General features: G+C 31.8%; 1 long non-coding RNA gene across 1 annotated transcript; it reads left to right on the forward strand.

Moving 5' to 3' along the window:
- The first annotated feature begins 13,349 nt into the window (after positions 1-13,349).
- On the forward strand, positions 13,350-14,032 carry LOC131647707 (uncharacterized). Its single transcript, XR_009297914.1, has 3 exons — positions 13,350-13,489; positions 13,798-13,885; positions 13,977-14,032. It is a non-coding gene; the product is annotated as an uncharacterized LOC131647707 (long non-coding RNA).
- Positions 14,033-16,398: the final 2,366 nt, after the last annotated feature.

A 16,398-nucleotide genomic window follows, 5' to 3' on the forward strand; every position in this document is an offset into this window, starting at 1 on the left:
CTCTAAAGAGAAATTTGGACGTTGAATGAGTTATCACACATAAATTGATAACCAATTATTTTAATATTTTTTAAGTTGTTTTCTAAAATTATATTTGTTATTAATAATAGATCTCACGATATTATGTACCACTATTTCGTGCTATCGCACTTGCGAACATCTAGTATGGCTAAATATATTTTTAGCTTCTATAAATAGGGTAATATTCAATTTTATTTCCTAAAAAAAATTCCAAATAATAGTTCTTGTAATTTTTTCCGTCGAAACCTTTTATCCCTCGAGTTAATTTTCACAAACAGAGACTTAGGTGGAATTTGTTTCATTTGTCAACGTGGATTATATTTTGAATTATATACCAACGTTGATGAATGGAACGAGTTTAGTGAAGAAGAAGAATGAAACGAGTTGCCGTGAAGAACAAACGAGTTGGGAAAAATGAATGGAAGTAGCCAATCGTTAAGTCATTTTAACGAGAGGGACCAATACTATATATGGAAAAGTTTATCAGGGTTATCATTTAAAAGAAAATTTGACAACAATAGTTAGGGTTATTACCATTAATACAGTATATTTAAATTTATTATATAAATTAGTTAAATTTATAATATACTAATATTTATTATTGATTCTCAATATATATTAAAAAAATTATTTATACATTATACATTAAATAAAAATTAATTGGCATGAGCACCCATGGGATGAAATACTGATTGTTACAAAATGCCATTTAATAGTAACCAATCTCTTCCTCTTCTACATTATCTCCGTGCAATATCATTCAACATTCAACATTATCTCTCTCTCTCTCTCATTCATTTTTAGCTCTTGACTCAGTTAATAAAATTTTCCTATTATTTCCCTCTTATTAATTCTCCTATTATAAGCGAAAAATATTAATTATTTTTAGCTCTTGACTCAGTTAATAAAATTTATCTACATTTCCCTTCAGTCATCTCCGTGTTATTCTGGCATAGGGCATACTGGTTCAATACCCTTGCTTAATGGGATATATAAATGATGCAATATCAATGGTTCCTCTAGACGGCATAATCTTGATTTTCAATGGATTCTTGCTTTTTCTTTGTTGGATCAGTAATCCATTACCAATATTAGTTGCAATTTATTAAAAACCATCCAATTTGTTGATTTATGTATTCAGTTTGTTGTTTCTGTTCTTTGTATTTCCTTTGTTGTGTATGTGAATTTTTATTGACACATAGAAAGAAAGAACGACAGGCTCAAAAATGAAGAGAGCGAGATATTCGTTAACACAGAGAAATCAGGAACGACGACATTGTGTAAGTATTGTCAACAATCAGGTGTGTGAGGTTGAATATCTTATTTGCTTATTATGGTTATTTTGATCAACAACCATTTAACTTGCATCTTTATGATCATATTGATACCGACCATAAGAATACTTGTAACAAACACGTGTTATTTTATAGGTATAGGTGTTTCCGATATTGTGAGATGCATGAAATACATCTCACAATAAAACTAAAAAATAGGATCTATTAACCAGAGAACAAAACCTATACATAAGTCAACAAATGTTATGATGAAAGAAAACAAAATTTGTTACAACCATTATTTCAACCAAAAAAGAGAACAAAATTTCAACAATAATAGGCTAATAGTAATAGTTCTGTGATCTATTCAGGACATGAGTTAAGAAGAAGGGTCTCCATTGGCTTCTTGATAATTCTCTATATCATTCCTCTTTAAGGCATTGGCAATAGTATGCAAAGGAATTTTAGAGGCAAGGCTGATTTCATATGTCTTGGAACAGAAGGAGAAGAGAATTATCAAGTAGCCAGTTGGGGTGCTTCATATTATATTGAGGCAACATGCTGCCAAACAGTGTGTGTTTTTCATAAGTTAATATATATTTTTTTTTTATTTATTCTATTGCAGAGGTTGTCTTCTTGTGCCTCAAAATGACTTCCCCAATGATGTTAACAATTTCACAGATATAGGAGGTGTTTGTTTTGAAATTTGTCATGGTTCCATTATTTTATATTATAAAGCATTGGTTTCATGTACAGTTGACTGACAACCTCTTTTTGGTTTTTTTTTTTCAGGAATTGTTGTGGACGGTCAAATTTGTCATCCAAGAAATTATGACTTTTATATGTGTGCTCATGCAGGAGTGAATGTGAGTATCTCCAACTCATTTTGACTGATCATTTATATTGAGTTTTAAGTTGTATGATTGTCAACAATACCATAGTGTTTCTTTAAGTTATGCATGTTCTTTACTCTGATTCTTTTCTCGGCTGGTTAACTTTTTTTTTTAAAGAACATGCATAACTTAAAGAAACACTATGGTATTGTTGACAATCATACAACTTCAAACTCAACATAAATGATCAGTCAAAATGAGTTGGAGATACTCACAATCATTCCTGCATGAGCACACATATAGAAGTCATAATTTCTTGGATGACAAATTTGACCGTCCACAACAGTTCGTGAAAAAAACCAAAAAGAGGTTGTCAGTCAATTATACATGAAACCAATGCATTTATAATATAAAATAATGAAACCATGACAAATTTCAAAACAAACGCCTCCTACATCTGTGAAATTGTTAACATCATTGTGGAAGTCGTTTTGAGGCACAAGAAGACAACCTCTGCAATAGAATAAATAAAATATATATATTAAGTAATGAAAACCACGCATTGTTTGGCAGCATGTTGCCTCAGTATAATATGAAGCACCCCAACTGGCTACTTGATAATTCTCTTCTCCTTCCGTTCCAAGACATATGAAATCAGCCTTGCCTCTAAAATTCCTTTGCAGGCTATTGCAAATTCCTTAAAGAGGAATGAGATAGAGAATTATCAAGAATCCAATGGGGACACTTCTTCTTAACTCATGTCCTGAATAGATCACAGAACTATTACTATTAGCCTACTACTGTTGAAATTTTGTTCGTTTTTTTGGTTGAAATAATGGCTGTAACAAATTTTGTTTTCTTTCATCTTAACATTGATTGACTTATGTATAGGTTTTGTTCTCTGGTGTAGGGTAGAGACGGAGGCAGCAACTGGTTTGTCTCATGGTGGGAAAAGTGGAGAATCTTTTTCTTCACTCTCGAATTCTATATGTATGAAATAGTAAGTTGAAGTTGAACTATATATGATATGAATCTAAAGTATGGGATGACTATCTCGATATTCATATTCTATTAAAAAAAAGTTTAAAACAAAGTTGAGTATAATAGCATGATAAGTATTTTTTTAGAACTAAAAATAGCGATTCATGTGCTAAAAATGACATGTGTTTGTTGGACAATATTTTATATTTTGGTTAATAATTTTTCAAAAATATTTTCTTAATCAACATTCATAGATCAATATTTTGTTTGAAGTAATGTTCTTTTGAAACATAGGTTTTAGAAATAAAACAAATACAGTCATGATGTATCACACCACTTACCTTTAAAAAAACTAAAAAGTATATATAATCAAAGTATTGTAAAATATTAGAAAATATATATAATGAAAATGTTGTAAATTGAAATTATTGCAATTCATTTTAATAAACAACTAATAATACACACAAAAAACAATAAAAAAAAACCACAGCCACAACTAGCAAACATAAAAACAACATAAAAAACCACACCTACTATCTAGTAGGGCAGCAAATTTCACTACAAGAAAATCACGATTTAACGCTAATTCGTGCTAAATCGTATTTTTCTTTTAGTAGAATTTGCTGCTCTGCTAGATAGTTGGTGTGGTTTTTTTACGTTGTTTTTTTTTTGTTTGTTAGTTGTGGTTGTGGTTTTTTTTCATTGTTTTTTTCTGTGTGTTATTAGTTGTTTTGTTTTGATAGTTGTTTATTAAAATGAACTGAAATAATTTCAATTTACAACATTTTTATTAAATATATTTTCTAATATTTTACATTACTTTGATTATATATACTTTTTAATTTTTTAAAAGGTAAGTGGTGTGAATCATCACGACTGTATTTGTTTTATTTCTAAAACCTATGTTTCAAAAAAACATTACTTCAAACAAAATATTGATCTACGAATGTTGATTAAGAAAATATTTTTGGAATATTATTAACCAAAATAAAAAATATTATCCAATAAACACATGTCATTTTTAGCACATGAGTCACTATTTTTAGTTCTAAAAATAATACTTATCATGCTATTATACTTTGTTTTAAACTTTTTTTTAATAGAATATGAATATCGAGATAATCATCACATACTTCAGATTCATTTCATATATAGGAGAATATTCATTTACTATAATAATTTATATTTTGCATTAATTAATTAATTTATATATAGTTCAACTTCTATTTTTTTTTTTTTATAAACAACTTTGTATTAAATAGCACAGGGGGTTCTTACAAAATACAAAAAAGAAACAAAAGAGACATACCAAGGAAGTCTCACCCAACCCAAATACACCAACAACTAAAAACCCACCCAACCCACTATTCATCTGAGCACCAATGCCTTTTCGCTCCCCTTTATCACAAACAACATTAAAATCTCCTCCAATGCACCAATCTCCCTCTTGAAATTTTTCTCTCAACTCCCTCAAATTCTTCCACATCTTCTTCTGATCAAGAAAGCAAGAAGCATACACATTAACCACATACACTAACTTCCCTTGCCAATTCACAGCAATCCCCGAAAATCCATCACCAACGAAGCTGAAGAGCAGATCAAAAAGACCAACTTTCCACAAAGTGATAATACCTCCAGACCTCCCTATTGACCATTTGGCACTCCACTCCATATCTCCCTCTCCCCATAAGGATTTAACATTCACTGAATCAAAGTTACTTAATTTGGACTCTTGAATAAAACATATATCTACTTGGACTGAGCGAATAAGATCACGAAGACACTTCTTCTTAGCCGCACTCCTACACCCCCTTAAATTGTAGGAAAGCACAATCATTGAGACACCATATTGTTAGGAGCATCCTTCATGGCTTTAACTCTATGAGCTGCTTCTTCCAATTTTCTGATAGCTTCAATTTGATGCAAAACTGATCCCCCACCTGAAATACCAATAACTCTAGCTTTATTCCAAACCACAGTGGCCACATCTGAGTTTAAACATCCCATCAATCTTCTATTACATCTAGCCACATCAGAATCAGACGCAAAAACACCAGAACCAGCCATACACCCTTCATCAGCTTTCCCCATATTCCCATGTCTCCTTTGTCTCGAAGCATTTTTCGATTTGGGGCTAAAAGAGGAAATGGAATCCCTAGAATTCACCTAATTAGCACAATTTTCCCCAAAGGCCCCTTGGGCTTTCCTAGCATGTTGCTTGGATATAATGTCTGTGGCACCTATTGGGCCAAAACCCACTTCACTAGTCCGGCCCACATCCACGCCCATTAAGCTATCTTCATACCCCCACCATGTTATCTGCCACCTGTCCCCCCCTTCTTATCTACCTTTTGGACCGTATGAGACAAAAAATTAATATTAGCACACTTGTGCATTTTATGGCTCCTTTTTGAATTTTTCTCTGTACGTGTCCCATAGCGCACAGAGGTTCCATCACCATCACAACCTTTATCTACTCTCAAAACAACCTTTTCTTGAAAAGTTTCCATCACCTTTTCATCCCCTGACACCTCTGAATCCGCCGTCTCCGAGGTTGACTTGCACAAAAAAGTCCCTCCAACCTTTGACACATTGCCATCAAACATCCCATCCACTTTTCCTTCCTCAAAAAGTTCATTGACTTCATCCTCACTCCATTCAAGAGAAGCATCAGAACCGCTATCAGAACCACCGACCTCCACCGGTGCTACCTCACCAATAAACTCCTCTACAATGTTAATGACAAACATTCTTCCCTCAATCGCAACGTTCAAAGCTTTATTCAACAAACTCAAACATGTCATCTTGACACAGATTCTAGCGACCTCCAGCGTCTTCATACTCATGGTGTTGCCATCCATGGATACAAAGGCACCAACCTCCTTAGCAATGAACTTAAAGAACTTCTCACCCCTAACGTGACATGGTACACCAAAACAGCGTAAACAAGCAATCCGATTAGAATCAACATCCCCTGGTTCCCATTTTTGAGATATTGAAAACAATGATTAAATTTCTCCTCTCCATCTTTCATCAACTCATCTAATGCCCCATCTTCCTTTTCTAAAAGCAAACATTTATCAGCTCCCATCGGTATCACTTTAATGAGGAAAATACCTTCTCTCTGCATTGCATTTAAAATACCATGTACCGTCCATTCCTTATCCACCACCCCCACCATAGCCTTCTGCAACTTAGACACAGAATCCACACACACCTCGTCAAAAATCACCAAGTTAGAGTTATTGCTCCCATTACCACATGACGAATCTTCCAGATCCTCAATCTTCCTTCTAACCACCTGAGCATATGATTTTCCTTCTCCTTTGATGACAACAGACTTGATTCTACAACCAATCTTCTGTTCCTCCCTTCTCAAAAGCCTTCCTACTTTCCTCTCTTTCCATGGCACCCCTCTGAGTTTCTCTCAAGTCAAACTCCAATAGTTTCCCTTGATCTGCACGACCACCTCTATTAAACCTAGGAATATTTGCCCGAATATTCCTTTCTTCCATAAAAATGTTATCCAGCTTAATTGCCATAAGCCTCTCATCTTCCACATTAAAATAACGGACAAAACCGTTTCTGTTACCTCTAATGTCCTTCTTTTATGGGATCACCATTTCATCGATGTCCCCATATTTTGAAAATGCCTTGTACAAGTCTCTTGACTTATACTTCTTCGGGAAGGATGTAACGAAAAACAACGATATACGCCGCTTACCATTACCACCTCTCCTATCTCCTGCATTATCCCAAGATCTTTGTTTTCTACTCCTTTTGGAAACCACCGACCACCTCCCTTCAAAATTTTCTTTCTATGCATGTTGTTGTTTCCCTTTTCTCTCTCTCCTCTCTCCTCTCTCCTCTCTCATGTATAAATTAGTAATGGAAATTTCAGCTTCTACTTACTATTTCGTACATATGGAAATCGAGAGTGAAGAAAAAGATTCTCCACTTTTCCCATCATGAGACTAACCAGTTGCTGCCTCCGTCTTTACCCTACACCAACTTCAAACGCTTCTCTAATCCCCACTAACCCACCTCAACTTTCCTTGTATGTTTTTTTCTTAAGCTTGTATATTTCATGCATCTCACAATATCTGAAACACCAACATAGGAGGATGGTTATTCATCTGGCATATTATAATGAGAATGAAAACTCCGAAGGATGGTTATGCATGCATTCAATTGAAGGCTCGTTGAGATTTATATATGTGTTTTTTCTTTAAGTTGTTGATCATATGATAACAAGAATAGAAAGTATAAAAAATTATAACTTTATCAGTAATTAATATATATATATATATAGTGTATTTTAAAATATATTTCTTGATATGATCGAGTCAATATGAGTTGATAAAATTTCTTCTTAAAATTTGTTATTGTAATACTTTCAATCAATATATCTTAATCTATTTAATTTTAAACATGTTTAAAATAAATAATTGATTTTAATCTAAAAATTATTTACTTAGAGTATTAAAATGGTACTAAAGTTTTGGCTTATGAAAAAATAATTGGTAAAATAAAATGTTTAATATGTTAAAAAACATCCTTTAAAAATAAGTTATTTATTTAAAGAGAATATTTTTTTATGTATTTTGCTACGTATTAAATTAATTCTTCATATTTTAAGAAAACATAATTAATGCTCTAAGGACAGGGGTTGCTCAATGGATGGAGTGTTTGGGGCAGCCGGGATGTCAAGAGCTTCAGCCGCATAAACAACTTCATGTATGACTTTATGTGAATGAGAAACATCAACCTGCAAGGCAGCCTCAATTTTCGCATAAACAAAGCAAATTTTAGTGTTTGTACAAACATCACAATAGTAAACATCCTCAAAACTAGACAATGGTGGAAAATCATCTGCAATCAATTCAGTACAATTATCATCAATAGTATCAGAAAACAACTCGTTTTGAAAAACAAAATGCTTTTCCAAGAGATGTTGGTTTGATGCTTGAGCTTGTTGCATGATATTCATTAAAGTAGCAACCTGTCCAATTTGTGTTTGCAAAGTCTGAAGATTATAATCTACTTGTTGCTGAAACTGGAGATTATTTGGAACCATGATATTCATTAAAGTAGCAAGCTGTTCAATTTGTGTTTGCAAAGTCTGAAGATTATAATCTTCTTGCTGCTGAAACTGGAGATTATTTGCAACCATTTGCTTGACAAGGTGATCTAATGAAGGTTCGGAAGGTGCAGATCACACAATTTGGAATTCCTTCAGATGCTTATGCGGATCCTCACCTACAAAACCATTAAACCTAGGCAACAAATATGTTAAACCAGATTTCAATTCAAAAGGTGCATCAGCTGTAGGATAGTCAAAACATTAAGCATTGTGATTAACACCAAGAGCAACAAGTTCTCTAAGAGTTCTTTGGTCATCCATGATATGATTATCAAATTCAAAATCAAATAAAATCAATATCACTAGTGATAATCAAATCAATAATCAAATTAAAACCAAAATCAAATCAACACATAATCAAATAAAATCAGAAAGCACTGCAATGTCCTTGTAGAGAAAACGAATAGAAAAATAGAAAAAGCGATTAAAATAAAATATAAAAATATAAAAACCTAACTACAAATCAAATAAAATAAGATCCCGAACCTACAATTTACTTTGGATTTTTTTGAAAATATGAAAATAGAAATTAAATCAAATAAAATAGAAAAAAAGAGGAATTTGCAATTTTGAGGGTCGAAATCTTTTAGAATCCTATCTAAAGGGGTATTGTTCCATAATATTTTTCTAAACTTTTGGAAAAAAATTGGAGCAAATCGAAACAGTAGCTTCAGAGCTCACGTGATAGGCTGGAAAACTTACCCCTGCACTGCAACCGATATTGCAACCCTGAAAATCAACAAACAAAAAAAAACAAGAAAAATGCTAGAAAGAACTCTATACCTATGACTCTAATATCGGTTAATAACATCAAGAATCCCCGCCAGCGGCGCCAGTTTGATCCTCTGTCGCGCGCGGGTCAAAACAAGTGTTTTCAAATCTATAGTTTAGCAACAATGACTCGAGTATCGTATCACAAGGACTCTTGTATTATTATTAACTAATTAAAATTAAAATTGGGGGTTTATGGTTTAAAAAATTTATAAAGCAGAGTAAATTAAAGTGATTATCAAAATAAGCTAAACGGCTAATCCTACTGATTTGGGTTCCGACTTATCGTCGGTTATAATAACACCAATCCCTAAACAGCTTCGATCCTATACGATTATGAGATTATTCAGACAAGCACTTATCAAAATCATACGAGTTATGTTCATGTTTACATAATTAAGCAAGCCGTTAAGAATATGACGAGTTAACAAATTAAGCAAATGATAATACACAATTAAATTTAGGAACATGCATACATTCGAATTTAATCAATTCTATCATATGAAAAACAATCGAATTAAGCAAACAATTGTAATCAAAATCAGCAATTGATTTCATAAAAAAGAATTGAACATAAATGGAATTTAAATTAGTATTAGAATAACCTCAATGCAATGGAACCCATAAGCAGCAGGATTTGCCTCCGGGAATTAGTTCTTCCTTCTAATCATTAAAGCAAAAGTAAAATTTGTGGAAAAAGTGTAACAATGAATAGTGTGGGACTGCTAGGTAATAGAGAGAACAACCAATTCGGTTTACAACCCAACTAAGTCAAATACATAACCGAGACCCATAACAAATGACCCAAAACAAAAATATATCTAATGCTGAAACTTCAAAAAAAAATTGGAAATGATGCACTCTGAATCTGCCTTTGACTCCAACATAAAAGTTGTAGCTCTTTCTCTTTAATTTTCGGCGATTATTAGAACACGTCAATCAGATTCCCGTAGCTCCAGTTATGATCATTTTAGTGCAGACTGTTAATGTTGAAAATAAAGTGCGAAAATTATATAAGTGCAAAGATAAATTGATTTATAGAAACACATTAAAATAGAAAAATGACCAACGTAAAATATGGAAATGCATAAATATAAACATAGAGGAATGTGCATCAAAATATACTGGTCAAATTTCACCCACACTTGAACTTTTGCATTCCGAGCAAAATAAAATAAAAACTCAAGAAACACAAAAGCAGCAGATACTCATTCCTGGCTGCCAACTTTTTTTTAGTTAAGGTAGCATTGTTAGGTACTAATCTTGCATACTAAGGATATTGTAAGAACACTACTCCGCAATTGTGTAGTCATGTGTCTCCTACATATACAAATCAATCTGCATCGTGTTATTATGCCTAAGTCTAACTTACTCATCCTGCCCTCTTTCATTCTGGTGCAATCACATTAAGCCTATTATCTCCACACACTCGTAGTAAGGCGACCAGTTAGTGACTCTGATCCTTTTTGCATGAGATTTGTGTACCTAAGTGGTATAACTTTTTGCTTACCAATTGTAGTTGCAGGGGATCTAACCATAATCCGTCCTACTAAGTTCAACACCAGAAACCTCTGAACCAACTAACAACGTGTTTTGAAATCATTTTTTGTAGGTTCTACAACCGTTGGGTTAAGTGACCCAGTGAGGGTCATTAAACTTAGAAAGTGCATTCCTTTTCTTTTCTTTTTTTCTTTCAAATAAAACTTGGATCACTCACTTATTTTCATCGGCTTCCTTACGTAGAACATGTGTGAGATGGTGCCGGCTGCAAAGATAAACTTCTAAAGAGAAGAATGAGAATTCAAGGTTATGTCATAATAAATATTCAAACTAACTTCCATATGCTGGAGACTTATGGTGTTAAGACGATACTGATCTTGTGAACTTTTCTGAAGTTTCCACAACTAAACAAAAATTAATCTATAGCGTAAAACTTTCAAAAAGATACTTTTTTTTTAAAGAACTGAAAACAAAACAAAAACAAAAAATGATAAATTAAGAAATTATTAATAGAAAAACAAAAAAACATAATTAAAAAACAAAAAATTCTTCTATATTTTGTTGGTATATTATTAAAAATTGCAGGATTACCTTTTCTAAAAAAAACAACCATATTCATTCTATTTATGTTTTGACTTTTCATGTGACTTTACCTCCCTTTATTCTTTGAAAATAAAACAAGTGATGCAAAAGAGTTTTGAAAATAAATAATAAAGAAGAAAAATAAATTTTTATTCTTTCGTGTATTTCCACCTCTTCTTTATGCTTATCTATACACTTATTCTTTTTTATCATAGATATATTCTTTTGTGATATAATCAGTGGCGGATTTACTTAAAATATTAGGGGTTCCATAAATATTAATTAAAATATTATAATTATTATTCTCTAGAATTATATATAATTTTATAAAAATAAATAAACAAAAATCAAACACATATATTTATTATTCTCTAGAATTATTTATAATTTTAAAACAATAAATAAACAAAAATCAAACACATATATTTATATATAAAAAATAAATAATAAGTTCATTTAATATTTTTATAAATTTTGTAATATTTTCTAATTTAAAAATAAATCGAAGAAAATAATCAAATTTCTATAAAAACTTTCAATATGAGCCTACATTAGTCTAAGTTAATAAGTAATTTATAAATACTTATTTAACAAATTTATAGTTATAAATTGATAGTTTAGATAAACTAAAAAAATAAAAAAAACCCGATAAATCTTTATATCATAAATTATATATCATCGAAATTAGTTATACAGAAACATTACTAGAGGTTACAAATTTTTTTTTTGACTAAATAAAATATTCATTCATCTCAATAGATAGAGTACATTGTTGCAATACAAATTTAAAATCGCCAAAAACAAAAAGGATAAATCTGCAAACAAACTCATAGCATCCATGTTAATAGCATAAAATGGCAAATCGCATATGCCTACGAATATAACTATGACTATATTGAAATGTCTGAAATATTTATGCCTCCAGATCTGTAGCGTTAATGGCACCAAAGTCATAGATAGGATATGCACTAGATCGAAACTCATCTTTCAACCTGAAATAAATGAACACTGCGCACAACGAGAGAAAAACAAAATACACCGCACAAAGACGGCAAATCAAAACAAACGATGCACTAAAATGATGAAATCACAAAAAAAAATTAAATATATGTGAAAACAACTTATTTAACTAATAGAGAAACAAGAACGATTTGGAGGAGTGATTTTGGATCAAAATCGAACCTAAATCACTCCTCTCTAGGGGATACAGAAGAAGAAGAAGAAAAGTGATGACGACTTGGATTGAGGGAACGGGAAAGAAATTGTTTAGAGAGGTTACACATAAAAAATTTGCAACACGCTTTATCTATAATATATTTTTTAAACTACATATGAAAAAATGAAAAAACAAAAAAAATTGTGTTTTTTGAAATTAAAAAAATTAATAGGCTTTAAAAGTTAAATATGCAGAAGAAGCAATAAGGAGTAAATGAAAATGAAAAGTTGAGTAAGTAAGGTGTAGAGTCGGTTTCGAAAATTTCAACTCTTATCTTAAATAACACTTTTTTTAGGACTAAATAAGTTTTTTGTTCTTAAAAATAATGCAGTTTTATTTTTAGTCCCTCCTTACATTTAGGCAACGGATTTTATAAAAAAATCATTGTCAAAATTAGCTAAAACTGTTGCTAATACCCGAAGAAAAAATAAAAATGAAACTGCAATATTTATATGGACCAAAAACTAATTTAACTTTTTTTTAAAATAACACCTTAATAAGCTTTCTTTTTAAAGATTATTAATAAATTCATGATGCAATTTATAAATCTTAACGATGCCCTAACAAAAATTGTGAATGTCTTATTTAATTTGTAACAATTTTTTTGCATTTAGTTTTTTAGAGAGACATCTTCATAGATAAATACGGCTTCATTTAATAGCCACGGCAAAATCCAATCCCTTCTTCTTGAGCTTCATTCAACATTCACCGTTAAACTCTCTCTCTCTCTCTTCTTAATTTTTTAGCTCTTGACTCATTTAATAAAAATATCCTATTATTTCTCACTATCTCACCCATATTTTCCGCATCCGCATTGTATGCCTACTCTATAGAGAGAAGAAAGAAAAAACCACACGACACAACAATTCCTCTGAATTTTCCTTATTTTCTTCCTAATCGTAACCACTAATTTTCATTCATCTTCTCATTCCTCTTCATTCAATTTTTCAATCTCTCAACAAATGCTCTCATTTTTCTTTGATTCCAGTTTTATCATCTTTTCATTTTCAATCCCAATTATCACGTTGATCAGCCTTTGAATAAAAACTGTTGCGAGAGTAAAAAATATCTGCATTTTACTGTTCCAACTGATACATTTTTATGGGAAAGTATCCACGTTGATCAGCCTTTGAATAAAAGGATCACTGATGATGTTTTTTATGGGAAGGTATTCATTTTTTTGATTAATAAAATGTTTTCCTCTCTTCCACTATGTATAGATCCACCGCATTAACCTTTCTTTCTTCTCTCTTTCAAATTTCTCTATAGACTTTACATATCAATTTGTGACCTTTATGAGTATGATTTCTCATTTTGACATTTTTGGTACCCTCATTGGCACCGAAAAGTACCGTGAATCCTCTTCTCTATTTTGATATTTTGTTCAATTTACGCTTCAAACCTAAAACCTCTCCTTTAAAATCTCTAATTTAAATCCAATATTGCTAATTCTTTTAAATTCATTCAAATTTTCAGATCTCTTGTGAAATGACACAAAACACAACACTCTGAAACTCATGCCATTTGTGACAATGTATCCAGTTGTATCCGTGATGGATCACAGGTAACTAACCTCCACTTTACTTAAGTTTTGTTCCCAAAATAATTTCTTTTCTTTTTTTATACTTCTAATCATTGTTTGGTTTTTCATATAGCTGCTGCTTCCACCAATTTAGTTTTGGTTATTGAGCTTTGCAGCACTTACCCAAAAAGGTATGTTTTTTTCCTTCTTGACTAAAGGTGTATGTTGGAAAATTATGTCACTATTGTAATATTTCTTCTCTCTATCACTCCGTCTTCTTTCCCTTTCATGTATGGTTTTAAATTGCGGACCGCATCATCTGTTGTTTCCGCAATATTACGGTTGCAGTAGTGTCCGCATCCGCATCAGATCGTAATTGCGGTGTGATCGTAAATCACATTAAAAACCGCATTATAACGCCGCAACGACCGCATCATACCACTGCAACGGCCGGATCAGCCTGCATCAAACCGCGTCTGCCCGCAATAGATTATATATTGCTAGCAGAAATCATTTAATCTATCTTCCTTTCTAATTTTATCCTAGATTCTAGGTATGTTTTGAACAAATTATATATATATATATATATATATATATATATATATATATATATATATATATATAATGAAATGAAAGACATGTGAAATATAAACTAAATAATAAAGTCTAATATTTTATGCTCTAAAAAATAAATTCACACCGGAACGACCATAATCCGCTTCACAGTAACCGCAATACTCGCAACTGCAGTGACCACATCCGCAGCCGCAACTGCAATTTAAAACAATGCTTCCATGCATATTTCAATGTTTCATCAATCACTTTTCCAACCTTGTTCATTTTCTTTCTCCTCTATTCCATCTCCAAAATCTTCCTATTTTCTTCAACTTTCACACTTCGATGTGAGACCAAGGATCAGTCGCTTTCCCTTTCCGAGATGCAGAAGACACTGAAATCTGTGTACAAGTCAGCAGAAGAGAATTTAACAAGTAGAAACAACTTGAAGCTTCTTAACACTAGAGTACATGAACTTGAAAGATATAGAAATTTTAGAGACAAACCAATTTTTTGAACAAGTTGGTGGATTCTAAATTTGATTCTCCAATTTTAACCTGAAAGATGTTAATCCCTAACTCCTCAATAGAAAAGGTCATCATCATCAGAACAGACTCCTTTCCAAGTCCTTTGCCACAACTATGCTAATAAAACAACAAACAATGTCACAACTTTTTTTAATTGGAAATGGCGTTAATTTCTAGGTCAATTTCCAACACAATTATGTGATGAATTTTAAAATAGTAGTTACCTGGTTGGTTCAGCAATCATAATTTCAATCTCAGCAATTTGGGGATTATTGAAGTCATTCATGAAAAGATGTGAGAAAGTCCCGGCAAGCAGCTCAAAGTTGTGATGCGAGACGATGAAACTATGTTGAGGAAATTCAAAAACATGGACGCCTCCTTAGGACTTCTTCCTCCCTGAAGCATGAAGCATTGTTCTTCATTGGCAGAGGGAAGTTGGTCATCGGACTTCATGAGACATATGACTTATTTCAAATGCTTCGTCATTAGGTTTAGAAGCTCAGGAGGCTGTTATGGGTTTGAAGATGTTGCAAGCGTATCCCTCAGTTGTGGAGATTAACAATATTTTGGAATAATAGTCAAAAGTTGTGGAAGCTTTTCGTGAAGCAATGGAGTTTGTGATTGTGTTTGTTCTGTTTGGCTGTGTTCGTGGAGAGATGGAGAGAACGCTGGAGCTTTTCGTACGGCAACAAGAAGAAGAAAAGATTTGTGTTTGTAAAGAATGTCTAGGGTTTTAGGGAAAAAATGGCCGTAACATTTTCCATCGGTTCTTGAATGGCCCGATGTGTAGGCCCACTCTGCCTAACATTTCCCATCGGGTTTTAACTGAATCGATGCAAAGGTCCACTGTTAGTAACATTTCTCCTATCGGGTATTATCTAGGCTCAATGTAAAATCCCTTATAACAAAATTTTCATTTTATTTACAATTCTGCCACCGCATGTTATTTTTTCATATTATTTACAATACTTCCATTGTGTTATACATTTTTCATTTTTTCATATATTTTTTATATTATTGGAAATAAATGTCTAATGTAAAATATTTTGAAAAATATTTTTCACATCATATATTTTGATACCTGATGTAAAATCTTTTAAGCAAATGTCATATTTTTAGTAGTGATATTTTCTAGTGTCAATGTCAACTTTGATGATGTTTCTGCTGCTTAAATACAAGTTGAATTTTGAGACATGTCTATGTTATTTATAATAACTATTATCGCCAAATTGAATGGTATTTTTGAAACAATCTATATTTATTTATTTATTTATTTTAATTTATAGAAATATCACTTTTAATTATTGAATTTTAATTTCTTTGATAATTAAACTACTATCTCTTTTAATTATTAAATTATTGTCTCCTTAATAATTAAACCACTAATTAATAATTTTATATCTATATTCAATCAAGTAATGTAACCTCTTTCCACACTTTTTTTTATTTAGTGATATTTTATACTTAATCATG

Source organism: Vicia villosa, linkage group LG2, assembly GCF_029867415.1.
Source record: "Vicia villosa cultivar HV-30 ecotype Madison, WI linkage group LG2, Vvil1.0, whole genome shotgun sequence".
Classification (NCBI taxonomy): Eukaryota; Viridiplantae; Streptophyta; class Magnoliopsida; order Fabales; family Fabaceae; genus Vicia; species Vicia villosa.